The sequence below is a fragment of the Acipenser ruthenus genome, chromosome 21 (genome assembly GCF_902713425.1).
Source record: "Acipenser ruthenus chromosome 21, fAciRut3.2 maternal haplotype, whole genome shotgun sequence".
Classification (NCBI taxonomy): Eukaryota; Metazoa; Chordata; class Actinopteri; order Acipenseriformes; family Acipenseridae; genus Acipenser; species Acipenser ruthenus.
This window is the reverse complement of record NC_081209.1, coordinates 30,032,148-30,051,357: the sequence shown is the minus strand read 5'-3', so window position 1 is coordinate 30,051,357 and position 19,210 is coordinate 30,032,148. Positions and strand designations below refer to the sequence as shown.

General features: G+C 40.9%; 1 protein-coding gene across 2 annotated transcripts in view; it reads right to left on the bottom strand.

Annotated features, from left to right (window-relative positions):
- LOC117428371 (semaphorin-4B-like) overlaps positions 1-19,210 on the bottom strand; it is a 68,748-nt gene that overhangs the window by 33,457 nt on the left and 16,081 nt on the right. The window contains exons 1-2 of one of the 2 annotated variants that reach the window (XM_058995529.1): positions 8,391-8,538; positions 5,436-5,602 (exon numbers count right to left, since the gene is read on the bottom strand). The gene's annotated coding sequence lies outside the window, so the exon portion shown is untranslated. Of the gene's footprint in view, positions 1-5,435; positions 5,603-8,390; positions 8,539-19,210 lie in introns of those variants that run through there. The other variant, XM_058995530.1, reaches the window with a different exon arrangement.

The following is a 19,210-nucleotide window of genomic DNA, read 5'->3' as shown; positions in this document are numbered from 1 at the left end:
TGGGGACACTGTATATGATACAGTGCTCCCCAAATGAGACCCTGAGTCATTTACCGAACATTAACACTGTAGAAAACGCTGCTAACAGCCTGGTTTAAGATAAGTATTCAAAAGACTGTCATTCACGTAGGTCATTTATCACTGCAGGATTTCTCTTCTTTCTAAAGCTTAGAAAAGTTTGCACTAGCTAAGAAACAATTTGCAACCTAATGATGCACAGACGGAGATGATCTGTGCAGATGTGCTGGTGTCTCGTAATGAGAAGCACATCTGCATCTGAGAGACACAAGGACGAATCATAAGGCTTTACAGCAACATTTACAGCATTACTAAAAGGAAGCATCAGTCCCAATAAAATGTTGGCAGTGACGGGAACGCAAGTTCATTGTAATTTGGAATTCTTTGCTGACACCAGCTAGCTTTTTTTCTTTACTATACCGAGGAGACGCTGCATTAGCCACTCCGGGAATGTCTGCGTATCTGCAGTGCCCTTTGTTTGCATTGCAGGTATGCACACAAAAGGGGTTGCGTACACGCTTTAGAAACAAGTATTATCTAGAGTTATTATTTCAAATGGGCTTGCTGTTTGTTATGTCATGAAAGTTAGTATGATTCAGTTACTGATATAAACCCATGGGATCTCGGTGACTTGTGTAGTGATGTCACTGCCTCTCTCGCACGTACCGCAATGAAGTTTGCCTCACCCTGTCGATATCGCTGTCAATCTCCATGTCTGTGTTTGGAACACCAGTATTTCCAGACCTCTTCAGTACAGTAGACAGAAATGTGTGCTTTTCTTGAAAGCATTGTCAAAATAAAACATGATCATTAATTGCATACTGTAGCATGTAAGATTTTCTCTTGAAATTATGCATTGCTGCAATTCTTTTTATTTCCCCCCTGAGTGTAATTCAGGCAAACTCGTTGCAATGATTGGCAGCATTTGCTGATTTGCAGGACTTGCAAGTTTCGGAGTCACAAGAAGGTCTTGGTTATAAAGCGGCGATTGACAAATGCAGAGGCATGAAACTCGGCTTTCAATTATCTCCTAAAATTGCCAGTTAATAGAAATTAATTAGCTATCTCAAACTTCATTAAAATGTTATGAACTCTGCTAACAGCGCATAATATTATATTTAAAAAATATCCCAAACTTTCTGACTTTTTTTCCCCTCTTTCTCAGGGACTGAATTTTGAAGATGAGGTTTGGAGTGCTGTCTGTGCTTGTAATTGAATCTGAATGTTTACGGGTTTACAAATGCACTGGTATCTTCCCTCCTGTTAGACTGCACAGTGTTCCTTATATGGCAATGGAAATTGGTATAAAACGTCTTCTGCCAAACCCAGTGTGTTTTCTGGTTACTGTCGTGTTTAAAAGCCAGAAAGCCTTGTATATACAGAGAGGTCTGTCTGTTAGAGGAAGGTCCCAGTGCCATTAAGATGCTGCTTCTTTGGCTAATGCACACACTCCAGTTAGTCGCTGCCTTCACATTGATCTGTGCTGTTAATTAAAAGAGAACACACTGCCCATGTCAAGTTGCAGGCCACAAGGCTTCAGCAGGGCAAGCGAGACGAATCAGCTAGTTGCTGGAGGATATCTGTCAATGTGACATGTTGCTGAAAGCTGTGTCTGGCAGTCATAGTTGTTTCTGTTCCTACAGTAGTATCAATTGGAATCAGCCTTGATCAATACTGCAATACAGATGTTCAGCCCAAGCCCCTTAACTACACTCGCTGAGATGAAAGCAAATCTGTTTGCACAGAAGGGGAAAGATAACAGCCATCAGAAGATGGAACCTTTTACAGCAGTGATGTTGGACATTCTATAGATGTGAGATGGCAAGCTGGCCTGTACCCTTTCTCAGATGTCAGTAATAACAAAGAATTAGGGCTTGCTGTGACAAGACCCCGAATCAGCTTGCATTTAGGAATCCGCACAGTGCATGACGAAAGCTTTCTCTTCAGAACACAGGCTAAGATCAAGTCAGAAGCCTGCTACCTCACATGACCCTGAGCCTCAGACTCTTCATGAAGCAGGCTCTCTTATTTTCCTTTGTGAAAGTGCCTGAGGGGGTGAAGTAACCTGAGGGAAAGTTTGCAGCATCAGCAGCAACTCCTGCTTTCCCTCGTTACTCTGAAAACTAGAGAAACGTTTTATTAGATTCCAGCGATGCCTCTTGTCAGCTGAGCCTAAACCTTTACAAGCACGGTCGAACCACAAGAGTATTTTTCCACACATCCATTCAGCTAATTTATTTGGAAGGAAATAAATTCAATATTGATGTCTTGAGTGGTTTGTATTAAGTTTAAAGCATCTAGATATCGCACCGAAGCCACTGTAGTTATTATTGGAGGCTGGGAAACTGGAAAGCGTTATTGAAGCTGAACCAAACTTTTAAATTAGACAGATCTAACTCCTTCAGCTGCTACAGAGAGCTCTGTGGAACGCTGGCTCTTCTCTGCAGCCAGTCCGAGGGAGGAATGTCAACTCCGGGAACAACATCAGACACACTCCGCATGGTTCACGATGAGGCTGTCTGGTGTCTCCAAAAAAACAAACAATCACAACTGAACCGCACCAAAATGGGTCAAAGCATGAAAATGTATCAAATTCCCTGAGGTGCAACGAACGCGCTTCAAAGTCAGCAAGAGTTGTTGATGACACTTAATACGCTGCAAATGTGTAAAGACAAGCTTGGACCCGCCCAGCATCTGAGCGCATTGTTTCTATGTAAAGGCAGGACGCACATCGCCAGCAGAGACTGGGCTGGATCCAGCAAGCCTGCACACGACCCCTGCAGAGCCACAGGCTTCCAAAGTTCAGATATGGAAAAGAGATTAATATAGACGACCAAGCACTAAAGAATAGGGATTGATAATCTAATCATTTTTCGTTTTGTTGTTGCCGTTTTTTGTTTTCCCTGGGAATCATTTCCAACAGCATGCAAGCTGCAGCCATTACAATATTTTCGCAGTTGCCTCAATCGAATGCAAATGAAGTCCTGCAGAGAGCAAGGCTAATCCTAAAGCTCTGTCAAGCATGTAATAGATGTATAATAACTAATCTGTGTTCGCTGGCACACAACAAGCCCCAAACTACTCGCACACAGCTTGTATGTTGCCTTGAAATGGCCCACTCTGCTGACTCTGTGCTGAACACAATGTCATAAAATAAATTAAAAATACACTCTGAAATCTCTGTTTCACTTTACAAGACAACAGTGTATAGCAAGAGTCATAAACACAAATTATTCAGGCATACTGTAATGGAATGCCATGCTGAATGATGGTCAGCTGAACTTTTTTTGGTTCAATTCCCTTTTCACCCCTCATTTCTGTTCTCTTACTTCAGCTCTGGTTCATAAGTACACACAAGACATTGCAGATAAACAGATGCTGAAATGAGACTGTCAGATAAGCAAACACAGGGACTGGTGTTGGTGCAATCTGTACACAGAGATGACTGAAGCAACTGACAAGAAACAGGACAGCTGTTTTCACATGCTATTGTTCAGAGATAAAAAAAATTGCTTTTTTTTTTGTTTTCAGTAACTCAATGCGGGTTTGAGGTTTTCTTCATCGTGACAAAAAACCCTTATATTGCATTCTGCTGTCTGTCTGTCTCATGTAGTTTGCGCAATAGATACTGACCTAGACTTCCTCTTAATAGCAGATTCATTAGATAGAATTGCATCCGTTGTTTAAAAGCACCTTGTTCTTCTTTATATTCCTGAAGGTTGGTGCCAGGTCCTGGAGATTTAGTTACCTTTACCTTGTCTTTCTGTCTTTAACTAGTGTTTATAATAAGCACTTTGACGTACTATAGCCATGTGTTAAATGTAACAAAGTCTACACTGTATGGTTCTGTATTGCAAGAGGCTGTCTTTAATTCCAGTATAGAAGCACCAAACATGCTGTCATTTTTACAAACCCAGCAAGATATGTTCAATGTTTCTTTAAGTGTTTAAATCAACATCTTCAGAAGGCATCCTATCGGCATTGAGACTGAGTACACTGTGATATGATCCTAATCTGACAGCAATAACCCCTGTAGTGACTATCATATTTAAGCACACCATAGAACAATGGTAAACTGTGGTGCCTCGGAAAACACCCACACGTCCTTTAATTTAGCAGATAGTAAATCTTCAAAAAAAATGTGCTTGTCAAAGTTCCCCTTGTTAGTCACTGACACCAAGATGAGACTTTTTTTAAGTAAAGCTAAGGAAGCTAATGAAGGGTTACTGTGATGTGTTAATCATTCCACTGAAGCACTTCAGGAAAGTCTATTCGGCCAATATTAAAACAGGTTTGAATGCAGTAGAGGATGCAGCAGAACAGACACAGGAACGAGTCCCTTCAAGACATCATTTAGCTTTGTTTATTCACTGAAACAGTTTACCAGGAAGGGCTCAGTGAGATCTTGTTTTTCTCAGTGTGTTTATTGGTGGGGATGCAAACAGAGATTTCCTGGCATAGTTACAACATTCAATTACCAGTGTCTATCCTACACTGACAACCACATACTGCACATAACTCAAACAAACCTAAAACACCTACAGAGTTTTTGACCCGTGAGTTTTGAAGACAGGTAGATAATTTGACTGCTTGTGTATCCAAAAAGAGCTTTAACAGACAGAGAACGAGTGCCTGCTTTATATACTGCCTTGGACAGTCAAACAGGGCCTGTGTTTTTCTATTTGCGTAATATTCTTCTGCTGGCTCACAGAGAGCTCTCGGGGGATCGGCTCCTCCAACATGCTGACATTCTAGCTTGTGAAATCCAGGCATGCAGAAAGCAAACTTCTTTTTCCCCTTCAAGCGTTATCTGTAGCTGTAACTATCTCCGAGTTGTGAGCACGTCTCCCACGCTGCTCTGGCCACTTGGAAGAGCAGAAGAACTTGCTGTGCTTTGCTCTGAGGCCAATCATGTGTTACAGTGAGCAGAGACTGAAACGCATATCAACAGAGCTAACAGACGCCAGCACTGCGAGTGCCTAAGGAGACAATCTGATAGAAATAGAAATGAGCATAGAAGACGGGCCTCATCTCTAACATGACTGTGCTGTTTGCTTTCACTGCTGTCTAAAGTGTGTTCAGAGGAACCATTCCTTGAAGTTAAAAAATAGCATTCCAACTTCTCTGTGAATATTAAGGGATAGTGAAGAAAAACTTGGAGAAAGATTCTGCAAGCTGATTCTACACCCTGAGAACACATGCAGGGCACCTAGTCTTGATATGTGAATGACAGCCCCCTTCGTTAAAAAATCTGTGTTTCCGAGAAGCTATTAATGCTTCCCTGGCCACATAGCCCTGCAATGAGCACCACATACCGACCCCAGCATGGAGACAGGGCCTCTATGGACACAAACATGCATGCTGAAGGGGCCTCCCTGTACACATACCTCCTGGTAAATAAATACATGAATACATACATTTACTTGGACACTTAAAAACTGGATCTCAGGGACTCGTTCTAGTATCAGCAGGAGCGAAACGACATCTGGCCTGCATCCAAGGCAAAAGTCATTTCCCACGTCATGGCACAGAGTCCAACAGGGAATATGGAGGAGACCGAGTTCTATTTCCACAAGGAGGAAGCCTGTGAAAAAAAAAAATTCCCATCATCAAATATGCAGTCATTTGTTTCCTAATGTTCTTTAACCTCTAGACCTCTAGCTGAGTGCACTTACCCAGCAGTAATAGACACAAGTTAACACATTTATTTTTATTGCAGTTGTTAATGCAGTAGAGCAAGATCACATAGCAGTGGTATTTAGATCTGTGATGTTAAGATCATTAAAATAGAGCTCCATATATATATATATATATATATATATATATATATATATATATATATATATATATATAATTGCCTCCAGAAAAACTCTTCGTAATGTAACAAACCCTATTATGCATATGCAATTGTAAGTCGCCCTGGATAAGGGCGTCTGCAAAGAAATAAATAATAATAATATTTATCTGAACGCCTGTTGTATATTACTTTTGCCCCTTTAAGAGCTATTTATCTGAATGCCTGTTGTATATTACTGTTGCCCCTTTAAGAGCTATTTATCTGAACACCTGTTGTATATTATTGTAACCCCTTTAAGTGAGCGGGGACCTGAAAGGTTTATGGGAGCTCCCTAGTTTGGCAGATGAAGGGCATGTTCCAGGACACCTGCCTGGCTGGGTTGCATTTTTGCGACTTGCAAATAAAGCGTTTAATGTGAGAATGTTTGTGAGGGACTCTTAACATTTCCATTCCGGGTGCCACAGGGCACTTTGATGAAGCATGCCCTGCCGGTAAATGTGTGGGGCTGCAATGCACGGCTGGCTTCAGAAACACAGTCCCGGGAGACCTGAGATAATGATCAGGATTTGCACTTCAGGAGAATGGGATTGAATTCCAAAGGGCTTAAACGGTGTCCGGAGAGTGTCGAGCACTGTTGTGAGCCCCATGAAGTACAGATTGTAATCTTGGAGAAAGGGCACTTGAAGTATCGCTTCAAAAACACGAGTGCGGGGGACGGCAGAGGATCAGATCTCAGCATGTTTACATTCCATGCTGCTATAAGAACATCAGGTGTACTGTATGTGATATGTAAATACTTCAGTTCAGGCTGACTCAATCAATGTTCTCGTCCCCTAGGACCTCATTCAGATACACAAAAGGAATGCTGTGAAAAACGTCATGCCGTGAGAGATGTTATCCAGCGCTGCACCTCTCCTTATCGCTGATCAGTCCAAGATTACACAGTCGAAGTGCTTTTAAATGTTTACCATCACAGTGGCGTGCAGTTTTGACATACAGTACATGTTAACAAACACTCCCTATAGATATCAGCAGGGATGCATTCAGTATTAAGGAGCTGGTTCCCTTTTAAAATTAAAAGAATCATTCTGGTGTTAAACAGCAAAGTAGGTGAAGCACCAGCTAGACATGAAAGTTCAGTAGTTGAAAGACACCAACAAACGTGCTTCAGTCAACAAACAAACGCCAGCCACTGTCAGCAAGCCGCTCATTGTCAGAGTGCTTGCTCACTGGACAGAGATGTCAGCTGTTGTCTTAAACAGATCAGATGTTAAATGTATCATCTTTTTGCTGCCATACAGTCAATAAACAGAAAGCCTGTATATTACATATGGAAATTCCCCAAAAACACAAAACAACACATGGTGAATTCCTTCAGTCCCAAAAAGTGTCAACATGATTTAATAGAGTCTAACATGTTTACCTGTGTTCAGTTTGTTTGCTGTTTTTATTTTCCCCAGTATTGTATATCCTGGATTCAGGAAAGCTGGGGTATACTTTCCAGTATATCAATTAGAAGATTAAGATGAATTACCTGTATTACCTTTACACAATGCAGGTCTATTCATGGGCTCAGAATCCAATCCCCTTATCAAATTATACCAAGCCCTTTCCATCTTTCACCAATGTCATGGCAAACAATCATGACTCACTTTTTACTGCTGAGACAAAGGATACCCGAGGTTACGGTCAAGATTAGGTTAGGTGTAGGGTTTCAGAAATTGACAAACACCTGTACAGTCCCTACAATAATACATACCAGTCACACACACTGGCCTTTCTATAATAGATACCTCTTATTTTAAGACCCAATTACTCCCCTATCAACCCTTGAATTTGAAATAATTGATTTTGTAAGTCATGATGATTTTTGTATTTATTCAGTGTCGTGAAGATGGAAGCAGGTATATGTCAAGCATTCTTGAAATCCATTCCCATATTCTTAGCAGCTGGTTACACATCGCTAACCTAGAAGCATCAACAAGACTAATTACACAAAGCTCCTATGTTTCTCTTTCCAATACAGACCATCTTTACAATATAATTCCCAGCAGTACAGTAGCGGCACACACAGCGAACACTGGCTGCACAGTCAGTTCAAATGGCCTTCAACATTCACTCTAATCAGCTTGTTAGTGGGGCCACAGTGAGTGGTCTCTGCCAAAGTACACTCAGCACAGTTTGTGATAAGAGTCCATGCCTCTACTCCACTGCCCACAGCTACCGACAACAGCGTCTCCAGCCACATCTTCCAAAGTGTACAGCTTTTGTTTGCAGAGTCGTCACTGACTGATACTACTAGCTCAGGTGGTGTTTAGCACTAGCCTCTTTTCAGCAATAACATTCAGGGTTTCCCTTGCATGGCTTGAACACACTCTGCAAGGTTTCTTTTCTTAACTGTAAATCAAAACACCCGTCAAGAGGAATACCGACAATACTACAGTCAAAAACACACAGCTGCTCTCCCTCTCTCACTCCTCAGTATTTAACACTGATTAACTAGGCAAGTGCCATGCATCTCTTTCTGAAAAGTTCTTTAAAGTTTTGTACTGGGATAATGTTGAACTACACTTACTTGGTTTATGTTCCTTTCTTCCAAGACGGTACCTCCATAAGAACCTTGCTAAAAACCTCCACAGGTTCAGGGAAAGACAGGTTTGAAAAGTCAAGCAATGCAAGCTGTACCAGTTCTCTGTACGTCTCTCTAACACACACAGTGGGAGTGATATGACGTGCTCTTACTACAAGCACACACACACGCATTACAAATCATTCAGATGGCCCCTCCCTCTGAACTCGAGGTCTGTTTGCTCTGATTGCTGGGCTGAAAAGCTTGCACATGATACACTAATCATCAGCTGAACTACAGTACATATACACAGCTGAGCTACAGTACATATTCTACCTTTTTTAAAGTAGTGAAGAAGAAGAAAGAAGAAGAAGAAGAAGAAGAACCTAGTCTGTTTACTTATGTTGAATTTCACAGGTTTAACTCAAAGAATAAGACTTTTTTGTGCTCCTTCTCTGAACAAACTACAAATGGAATAAGCAGGTCTCTGAAAGTTAGGGAGCTGACTTTACACAAGAGAAATAGATAGATTTGAATTCCCCTTGCCTGTGCTGCTCTTGGACAAAAGCTGTACAGACCCCAGCAGAGCACGTACTGTGAAAGATTATTTGGGAGCTCCATGGATCAGATAAACTGATACCTCAGTCGGTTGAACTCTTTTCAAAGTTAGCTGGAATTAATTAAATGCAGTTTAATGTTTATGGAAACGACAGAGATTGGTTTCTTTAACAATGTCCAATTAATATGTTATTTCTATCTGTTTAAATCAGTTGCCCCCACCCTCCATAAGCCTAATTCCTTAGTAATCTTGTATGTGTGTCAAGGTCTTTCAAAACAAAGCTGGCAGTCAGGCTCTTTACAATATCAAAACCTGTAATCCAGACAAACCCAGCTCTGAAAGAGTGTTGTTGTTCGAAGTTGAATTTCTGGTTCTCACAAAGTAAAGCATTTCTTCAGAAACTAGCTGACTTGACAGCACTGGTATAACCGTCTGCTGGTGGTTTTTAATAAAGGGTCAATGTTGTAGTTTTACCTCATTCTACAGGACACGCAGGCATTGCACCTGCTACAGTAATTTCAGTCCATTATTTTCTCTCTCTTTTGGAGCAACAATTAAATGTAACCTTTGAAACCACTCCTTCATTATCTAGGAACTCTGTCAATTCTTAAATATAATAAAACATAAAAAAAAGAAAAAAAAGATAACAAACTAGCACAAACTACTATACAGCAGATCAGGAAAATAAAACTTCCTTGGGGAGACATAATTTTGTAAATGCTTTAACCAGGATATCCTTACCGAGGTATGCAATCTGATTTTTGTTGGGGCCCTTCTGCTCTTGTCAGTCCCTTTATAATTTGGACCTGATTATCTCCCTCAGGAAGTCCCAACACCATTACTCTTTGATGGTCTCCATAGAGAGATTCCACCTCATGGAAGTTTAGTTCTCGTACCATCTCTTTATTTATCATAAAGTCGCATTTAAGAAACATTGAAAATAGTTTTAAAGCAACCAGCAGGAATGCCAGGTTCAGAATGTCACGAGTAAGAATGTGAACATCACATTCTTAATGTCACGAACCAGCCGGCATGGAGCAGTCACACGCAGACACACACACACACACACACACGCACACACTGTGTCAGCAGGATAAAGTGATGACATGACCGCTCAAACAAGGTTCTGCACACTCAAAACGTGATGATGGTTATTATTGCAGTTGTTAGTGTTTTTTTTTGTTTTTTTTTAAGTCTGCTTAAATGAAGTTAGGAATTCATTAAACTGTTCTTTTGAAACAAACGCATTGGATTTCTCTTGCCGTTATGCAGAGCTTTGGTGTGCTGCACTGTTTTTCTCTCCCTGCGTGTTGACTTCCTGAGCGGTGTTGCGTTACTGCGCTACAGTTGGGTGAGCAGGGGGGGGGGGGGGGGGGGGCGCTGCTCTCTCTGATGATCTCTGTCACCTGGAAGGAGTTCACCAGGCACCGGGCTGCTGATCAGCACTCCATTTCCAGAGGATCTCCTGACACAGGAAGCAATCAAGTATTCGGTTAAATGAATGACCCAAGGAAAACCACCTCGTAGGAACTTGATGCTAGATTCCCAATACTGTTTGCTCGAAATTGTTATTAGCGCTTGTTATTGTCTGTAATGAATAAAAAAAACACCAATTACAATCCTAGCACAAACCAAAACAATTTGAAAAAAGCAAAGTTAGTTGCAGGCTTTCGCTACACTATTATTTGTTCAATAGCCATTAAAATGCAAATTGAGTCACCACACAGAATGCATTCTCCAGTGATTCACTGATTGAAAATGTTTTTAATTAGTTTTTTTTCCCCCCGTTATTTCTTTTTTTATTTATTTTAATTCTCACAGCCCTAGATGAGCTTGCTGGCTAATTGATAGTAGAGATCTTGAAAATAATTTTCATCTAATCATGTCTCTAAACTTCTAATACATCTGGGTTTTTTTTAAACAGATTTCAAAAGGAGAATATAAAAGAGAGATGACCTGTAAAGAACCTTGATCCCTATGAGCTAAAAAAAAAACTCCACAGGAGGACTGAATTTGGACATGCAGCTCTCATGTGCCACGCTGTCCCCCGGGTCTGTTGTGTCATTCTATCTATCATATGTGTCTTATCAATTAAGAATTATACGGAAGCAAAGGACAAAGGCATATGAATTAAGCATTTATATCTGACGCAGCGGTCATTACCTGCTAATACCCGCTGAAGTGACCGTTAGGAGTCCCGTGTCGAAGGCGAGGGGGACGTCTTACAAAACAAAATGAGGTCCTATTGCTAGACCTGTTTCCATGCTACAGTTGCCAAGCTGAAAAATCTAAGAGAAATGCAAATAAAGCTGCATTTTCTTTGCCACAGTGGCCTTCACAGATTGACGTGTCTGGTAGTTTTTTTAACATTATTGGTTAATGAATGGCAGAACATGCAGAGGGCCTAGTTAAATAAAATACAACACAGTGAGTGGGGTGATACATTAACCATTCTTTATTCTGCTACCCATTAAAATAGATATGACCAAAAACTGCAGGAGCCACACCATTTCACACAATGCCAACGGGCGACAAAACCTTGCAGTTACAGGTAGACCCTTTTTATACTGTTACAATCGCTCTGGTTTCTGTTGCTCCAATATTAAGTCCCAACTTGTTTCCAGCTCAATTCTGTGCGCTTTTTGATGATCCCCTGAGTGACAGTTTGAAAGCAGGCTTGACTATATCTTGCCAGTGTCTCCACATTCTAAATGCCGAGTTTCAATACTCTCTGATTGAGGTGACTCACAGCCATCATTGACTCCAGGTGTGTTAGTCACTTCACACCTGAACCATGTGTCGCTTCCTGTCTACGCCACACTGCAGAGTTTACACTCTCTGGCCCGCATGCCCCTATGATGACTGGCCTGCTATACATTGTGATAACACCTTATTTCGTTTCTCAGCCCAGGTATCACTTATCGCTATAACTTCATTGATTGAAACCGAAGACCGTTTGGCATGTTTCAACCTGACAGCTCCGCCTGGATGCTGTTTTACAGCAACGTTTCAGGTGATACAATAGCACATCTACACAAGACCTCTTCACAGCCCCGCTTGCAGTGCTGCATTGAGCTTGACATTTGTCTCTTTTGATTGGAATATCTTTCACTTTGACATGGTTCTTTCGATCAGTCTATCCATCCATCTATATGGTGTGTGCAATGATTTACGTCTTCTTTGCAAATTATTCAGACGTTATTTTCCTTTACCATATTCATTTTGCAATCTGTTAATGTCCCTCTAAAACTATTCTCTTTACGCATCCTTTGGAAGTCCCCGCCTGGACTTGCGGGTACCTGACCAGTAGGTGTCGCTAATGTGCGACGAAGCAAACCTTCCTCAGCTGATTTACCTCTCTAACCTCGCGAGAGAGCAAAGGTCATAACTCAAACTTGGTCCCCAGCCAAAATTAGCAACTTGGCATGGACAAGATTCGAACCAGGCTTGCATGACTCACCCTGTACTGCTGATGCCATGTGAGCCACTGGGCACCCCCTCTGCAATCACACCTCCCTGCAGTCTGTGGGAGCTACAATGACACACTTCCTCAATCAATGCTGTGCTATTTCACCACAATGATGTTTATTGAATGAGCTGTCGAGAAACCCGCAACAGTGATTCCTTTTGTGTGTGTGTGTGCGCGTGTTTCCCAGAGGTGTATATTTATGAGCACATGATCAATTATTAACCGGTATGAGGAAGAAAAAGAAAAATATCATCCCTGGAGACATTTAATGTCCACATCGAAGCAATGTGAGGCTGCTTTCCTGGTTTCTTCTCTCAGATTCCCTTCCAGTGAAAATAATGAAGCAGACAATAGAGTTGTCAAGCTAAATCTTTCGGGTTCCACTGTAAACAATGACAAGCAGAGCGAGATTTGGGATAATTAATGGTCCCTGCCTCAGCAAATGCAGAAAATGGGCCAGTACTCTACAGTCCTTATCTTTAATTAAAATGAGCATCCCGATTTACACAAAAAGCCACACTTCCATCCTAATTAGTGTTTAATGTGCAAACAAACCCTGCTTCAAAACAACCAGTCAAGTGTAATGTCCTGGGGGGGGAAACCAACCAATCAGAATTCATCAGAGTGGTCACCACAAGAGGTGTGATTCAGCTTTAATATTAGCTTTCTGTGGCAGGCAGCTTTGATTTTAAAATGAATAAAAACTCGATACAAGCTAGGTTTGGAGGAAGGCGGTCAAAGGGCTCTCGTGTGAGGTCCTGCCCTTTATCCTAGCACTGGGCCGGCTGCAGACCCATGTTCCATTTTTAACACAATTACCCCCTCCCAGGGGGATGAGATGTTTAATTAGCCCTGCCTGGAGATAAATGAGCAGCTGTTTATTTTCACTAGGCTGACCCTGTTTGCATTATTTAACAGGTCAAACACATTGCCGAATGGATTAAAAGGCTGGGTCAGAAAATGAACAGGTCATTATGTCAGAAATATTTAAATGAACCCCTTGGGGGAGCAGTGATGAAGAGTAATGAAGAGGACTCCGGTCCCTAAAGTGTGCTGTAACTTTGATTGCTGTGCACATATTGAGGGGGCCTCACCCAATCGTATTTCAGACAGACTGGCTTCTGAATACAAGGACACGCTATAACATATTGCTAGCTTACACCCATGCATGTAGGGGTTAAACTGCTCGGCTTCATGAAGAAACTCAATACAGCTTTCACATCTTCAAACGCTTTGAGGTAGAAACCACACGGAAGAATAATAGCACAACTATTTGACAAATGTACATATCAGGGCGATAATCTATTACACAGATCTTGTTATTCAGATTTTGGAATCGTAACGTTGGCCGATAAGATAGTCCATAGTCTGTTTCATTAACTCCTGTTTTATCCGAAAAGACGTACGTGTTTGCAAATGCTTTTTGGACAGTGAAGAAAAAGTAGTGAGTGATTCTCACAAAAGTCAGCTACATTAATACTTCATTGTATAGCATTGCATTGCATGCTTTCAACAGCTTTCTTTATCAAGGGTACAGCTTTTTATGTATCCTCTATACATTTCCAAATCCTCCTTCGCAATACCATGCCTTGAAATGACATTTCTCAAGGAACCTGGATTGCCAGCAAGCAGAGAGTCAAATATCCTGGGAAATCAGCACTGCCCTCGGATCCGCTGGTCACCAGATACATTGCATTTGGTCTGTCAAGCTGAAACACTGCTGACAAAACAAGTCACACGCAGAACAACAGCTCATGCAAGGTCAACGGCTGAAACCATAACAGAACCCAAAATGAGAACATTTTAAAACAGTTTGTAATTTCATACAGCAGTTTAAAAACGGTACGGTAGTGTAATAAAAAAGGGAGGGATCTTGCAGAAAGTCACATTCTGTGTAGTCATTGCCATCAAGATTGCTTTTATCTGTTGTGAAAATTTACTTTAAATAAAGGGAAAAACAAATAAATACCTATTGTATTTCTTTTCAATGCAGAGTAAAACATCAGTTGCCATTTTATACTTTAAAAGATGCAAGATTAGAAATTGCTTTTAGGTGTTTTATTTGCAATCTGGTATCATTTCTGGGGTAGCCCTTTGTATGTGCAGGTACATATTTTCATCTGAAGCTGAATCAATAGTCTAATGTAATTCAGGGCAAAGTGAACTTTCCTCATCTTTCCTAGAAAAATCAAAGCCCCCCTTAAAGAAAGCGTTTTTCTAATCGGCATTCACATCTCCCACGGGAGCGTGCACAGTGCAGTCACAGTGGATGCAACAGTTTGATTACGCATCACGGTCTGACGATCCAAGAATCCAGCAGTCTGCCTGGTGCCAGAGCTCCACATTATGTTTGTGTATCGGTAGACTATATAGATGACATAGCAGATGAACGCACTGACCTAAATAAGCCAGCTTGTTGCTTTCAGGGCCTGGTTTCACAACATCCAAGAGCAGACCAAATATGGTGCTTGGAAAGCAGGCTATAATGCCGACAGACAGTTTCCTTAATAGAAACAAATTGACACCCTGCAACTGTACTTATTGTGCAGCCGTCACCCGTGAGGCACGCCAAGAACTGGAGCATCTGAAGAGCATCCTCAAGGTTTCTGACAGCAGACTGATGCTAGTAAATACAGGCAGCACGGGCTCACTCCCAATTTACACTTTGCTAGCCAATTAAGCATAACCGTTGTATTTATTTATTTATAGTCTTGACTGTGTAGAGTTGTGTCGCAAGGGTTGCCATGGGTTCTCAGGAGTTATACCGCTCTCTCTCTCTCTCTCTCTCTCTCTCTCTCTCTCTCTCTCTCTCTCTCTCTCTCTCTCTCTCATTCCTTGTTTCATTTTTAGTTTGACACATTTTCCAATCTCACACTTTTACACTTCTGCGTTAGTCGTTGAAATGTCCCTGCTGTTTGAACACGTGTCCTTACTTCACACGTTGTTATAGTTGTTAAACGAGCAGGAGAAAGGAAACCTGCACATACAAAGGGCTACCCCAGAAAAGTGTACAAGCAACTAAAGTCAGCAGTGCACTGTATCATCTCTAAAGGATTAAAGGTATTATTATATACCATCTACAGGTAACATTCAACTCTTACCTGTTTAATATGATATACTATGTGTTTTCTCTATCACTAGCTACAGCGGGCTCTGCTTAAGATTAGAGATTGCATTTATTTCCACAGCCTGCTATATTATATATAAATCTCATCGCTGGCAGCAGCGGGTTGTGTATTCCTCGGGGGTCTCGTAAGCATGTGGTTGTATAAATATTTACGCACATGTATTCGCTTTGTGGTGTTTAGCATTGATTTACATTTCATAGTTTATGTAGAGGACCATTGCTTTATGTTTAGTAAAAGGTCATGGGATTTAAATTGTGTTTTTCTAGGTCCTGGATCACATCTCAATGTAAAGTCACAACAGTGCCGCTCTGCTGTTATGTAGTGATTCACCTTCATCATATTAATACTAGCCATTAGTCTTCAGTCCTTCCCAATGCATATGTGTTAACCTGTTTAACTAAATCCTCTACTTTCATTTTCTTGGGATCAGATTCAAATTACACTGCACAGTTCCATGCCAGGTATGATGGTGCAGTGTTATAATTCCTTACTCAGAATCCATTTCTACTGTCTGCTTCGGTTTTGTATTTTCTATTTGCAGAGGCATGTATCCTTTTTTTACAGCTACCAATACTTGCATGCAGTGCATTTGTTATTACAGTATACACATTGGGACATTGAAAATGAATTTACTGTACAATGAGCAAGCAGATGTATACACTGCCATTGCCATTAGAACTAAAATGGAGCAACCCTTAAGACATTTTAAATGAAAAAGCCACTAAGCTGTATGTGACTCTGTAAGCCCTGTAAATCAATACTAATCTGGTAACGTATTTAAAGATAACAGGAGAACCCACTGTAATACATTTGCAAGTTTAATTTACGATGTGTCAGTGACTATAATCTTACCACCTTTTGTTTAAAACGATTTTTCTTTTACTCATAAGAATCACTGCGTTTGAAAATACCTGAATTAAGAAGCTTTAAATTCAGAGCTTAAAGAACAAAACTCCACACTCAGAAGCGTTGCAGTCCAGAGTGTGCTGTTCCTAAGACAGCTATGAAGCTCGTGTGTGTGTGTGTGTGTGTGTGTGTGTGTGTGTGTGTGTGTGTGCGCCAGTAGCACATCTAAAACAATGGGCTGCTGTGCATTCTCATGCAAAAAAAAAAAAAAAAATACACCTGATCTGATCCATACATTTGCATAGCTTTCATGATAAATTACAAAGATGGGAATGAGTACAAAATTAAATTATGTTTTACGTAGAAGTAGTTTCGACAATAGATAATATTTTACACTCTTGCCAGTTTTATTTTATAAAAAGGTAGATATTGTGAGCCGTTATTTTGTACCGAGCGCAGGTGTTGGAGGAGGTATTTTCATGGTTATTGTGTTTAAAATGTACTGATTTTATTGGCTAAATACCCCTGTTGCTTTTAAAATATATCTGTATACATATGCACCAAATCCAGAAAAAGAAACATAGCAATGTATAGCACATTTGAAATGATGAACCCACTTCACTAAATCTGCTGTCATTGTTTGAAAAAAAGAAACACACCCACATACTGAAGCAAAAAAATAAATAATAAGACAATTTCAATTTGAGAGTAGATATAACAAGATAATGAAATGGAACTAGAAATTGTAAACAATAAAATAATAATTATAATAATTATAATATTAATAATAATAATTGAAACAACAAAAAAAGACAATATTCTGTACTATAAGTTCCTTTGAATATTTAATGAAATCATTATATTTTATATCTAACAGGTTTGCTTTACGCAGACAAGATCCGAATATATTAATTCTAGAAAAGAAAATTCACCTCCTGACAGCCCAGCGAGCCCAGTAACATCCTCATCAATTTAGAAGCCAGTTCTGGAATCCCACATTCTCACCATGGTTACCGGAACCTTACTACAGGCAGAGCAAGAGCCAGCAGAGGCAGCAGTAACGGCAACCACGGCAACAGAAAGCAATCTATTGCCATGGTACCCACCATCTGAGCGACAAGAAACCCAGCCTCGCAGACACACGGCAGCCAGTGCTGTGCAAACATCCCCCCCCCCCCCCCCCCCCCCCCCATTATTATGCCATTTGTAACACTTCAAACTTTCCTTTTCTTCATGCAAAAAAATGAACAAAATGTGGTTACAAGAATAAAATCAGTCTTACCGGGTTTTTTTTTTTTCTCTCTGGCACTGAGTAGCAGAAATGAGCTGCAGCAGCAAACAGCACTTGTACAGAAATTCCCTAAGGGTGTCTATGCTATAGCTGATACACACATGCAGCAGGCAACCACCAAGCAGAAAAAAAAAATGCATCAGCGCAAGGATTGCTTCCAGGCAATGCACATGACATCATTGAGCTCTCCTGTGAACTCGATGGAGAGTGGTGGGCTGTGAAGGGGAGGGGGGTCTCCACAGTGAAGCCCACGATTGCACGCTTTGTTATTGGTGGGTTGTCCCGACAGAGCAGTGCTGTAACAGAGAGTAATGGAATCCAGCCTCGGCACAGCAAAGTTCTGCCTTTAAACAAGAATCCTGCCGAGCTGGCAGTATATCATTGCTCTGCATCCTTTACTTCACAGAGAATCAAGACCATGTGGAGCTTGCGGTTCAAGATCAGCAGGGTTTTAAAAGGGTTTACTAGAACGTCTGCTTGCAATTCATCGCCTGTTTTAATCATTTACATAAACACCAATATGTCTACGGCCGTTTCTCTTTGTTTCATCGGTGCTGTTAAACATGATGCTGCATTGGGTTTCAAAAGAAAATGAAAGCAGGAATGAACACAACAAACTTATGGCCTGATCAATATGAAGACCAGTTCAGCAGGAAGAACGCTGGAGTCTATTCTGCTCATCTAAATGGTGGCATATTTAAATACTCACAGGCACTGTTACAGATGTTGGGTTTCCAACACCATTCAGATTAATTGAACAGACCCCACTCTCTGTTAGTCCTTACAATGCTATTATGCATGGTTACAATGCACTTAATGTGTAAATCTTTTTGCACGATATATGTAAGTACAAATTGTATTAGAAAAGGGTTAGGGGCTTAGGGTTAGGGTTAGGGTTATATCAACAGTTACACATTTTCCCACAAAACCCCCCACCCCCCCGTGTGACAGTACCGCGTAGTCAGAGCAACATCATGGAAACAGTCACCCAGCAGTGGAGATGAAAATATCTGCTTCATGCTCTTCCCACACAGTGATATATAATAGACGAGCAGGGGAGTGGTGGTGGTTAATCATGGCCCAGACATGTCGTTTTATTTGATTGTGGAAAATGACAGCATTTATTATTGTATGTACAGCCCCAGAGTATTTGATTACCCGAGTACTACATAGCATCCAAAGCTCCTGTTATTAGTTTTAAATTGCAGGGAGCCCCGGCAGTATTATATTATATCCAGCTCTCTCTGTGTGATATTGATCTGGACACACCCCTAAGGATTTGGTTTGAATCCATAACAGAAAAAAGCGCTGGCACTTTTTACACAAACAAGACTTCCCCCTTGTAGTTTCTTCTTCATCTTCCACAGGCTTCGTGTAGAGTAGATATCTGCTTGGCTGATAGCTAAGGCACCTGCACTATCTGCCTCAAGACTGTCTTATGTAGGGTTTGATCTGAAGCCAGAATTATTGTTATTTCAGCAGCGAGATGTGCTTGTTTGATTTGTTGATTATTACCTCATTGTAAGGTGAAAA